General features: G+C 39.0%; 1 protein-coding gene across 1 annotated transcript in view; it reads right to left on the bottom strand.

The window, feature by feature from the left end:
- Positions 1-1,080, bottom strand: part of LOC119585858 (phosphatidate cytidylyltransferase, photoreceptor-specific-like) — a gene marked incomplete at its 3' end in the record, with an annotated part of 26,528 nt that overhangs the window by 25,178 nt on the left and 270 nt on the right.

Genomic DNA, 1,080 nt, shown 5'->3' with positions numbered 1-1,080 from the left:
CAAGGGGGAAAATGGTAACGCCGACAAAGGAAACAATCAATATTATTCTGTACACAGAAGGTAAGCCCCATCAATGCTCATCGAAAATACAATTGCAGTGCCTCAGGCAATCACCGAATCCTCCGGCAAATGGTAACACACTTCCAAACCACGACAATGTAGTGGCTTGTAGATCTCCGAAGCAACAGACTGCTAAAGAAATGACCGGACTAATGGATTTTTCTCCACAGAATATGTATAAAGATTCGATGACCTTTGCTGGTACACCGAAGACACGGAGGGGGTAACAGTGCCTTAGTCTGGGAGAGATAAAAGCCTGGGTTTAATATAAGCCTTGCAAATACTAATGCGCCCCAGACATAGACGAAAAAAATTAACTATGACTTTCGTTGTCACGTTTCCTTTCGTTTTTTTTAATGACGAAATGAAGCGTACGGGGTTTTCGGATTCTGACGCGTTTTTCCCGGATTTTCCTAACATTCTTGCCGCAATATAGACTTAGTAATCAACATTGGAAGGAAAACGGTTTACAAGTTACCTTACTACTGTGAACAACACGATTTACATTGTTCAGGTAAATGGTTCCTCCTCCGTATTTAGTGTAATAGGGTGTACTGCATATCATAATTTGTATTATTATGTATTACTAACATTTTTGCCGTGAACAACATTTAATGTCTGTCACCATCATACCAAGATAAAAATGAATTAGTTTTTAATGACTAACACCTTTTTAAAACTCCTCCAAACTGAAGAAACATTTATGGGCACAGTTATAAGGGACATTAAGGAAAATCAGTGTTAATAGCAGGTGCTCCCCCAAAAAAAACCTTAATAATAAAAAAAAAAAACATATTTCCCCATATCCCTTCCTCTTCACCAACCCCTAAAAACAACCCTAAGATCACGAAAAAAAAAAACTCTAGACTAACACAGCAGACTGAAACAAAGACGAAAAAACGACAGGAGAACAGGAATAACATGTAAAAGGAAACCCCACAGAGGAACAAGCATTGCGTCGATTCCCTTCCTCCTCCTCCCCCCACAAGACATCGACATTTCCCCACATTAAATCATTAT

This window comes from Penaeus monodon, chromosome 20, assembly GCF_015228065.2.
Source record: "Penaeus monodon isolate SGIC_2016 chromosome 20, NSTDA_Pmon_1, whole genome shotgun sequence".
Taxonomy (NCBI): Eukaryota; Metazoa; Arthropoda; class Malacostraca; order Decapoda; family Penaeidae; genus Penaeus; species Penaeus monodon.
The sequence above is the reverse complement of the archived record's forward strand: the minus strand, read 5'-3'. Positions and strand labels throughout refer to the sequence as shown.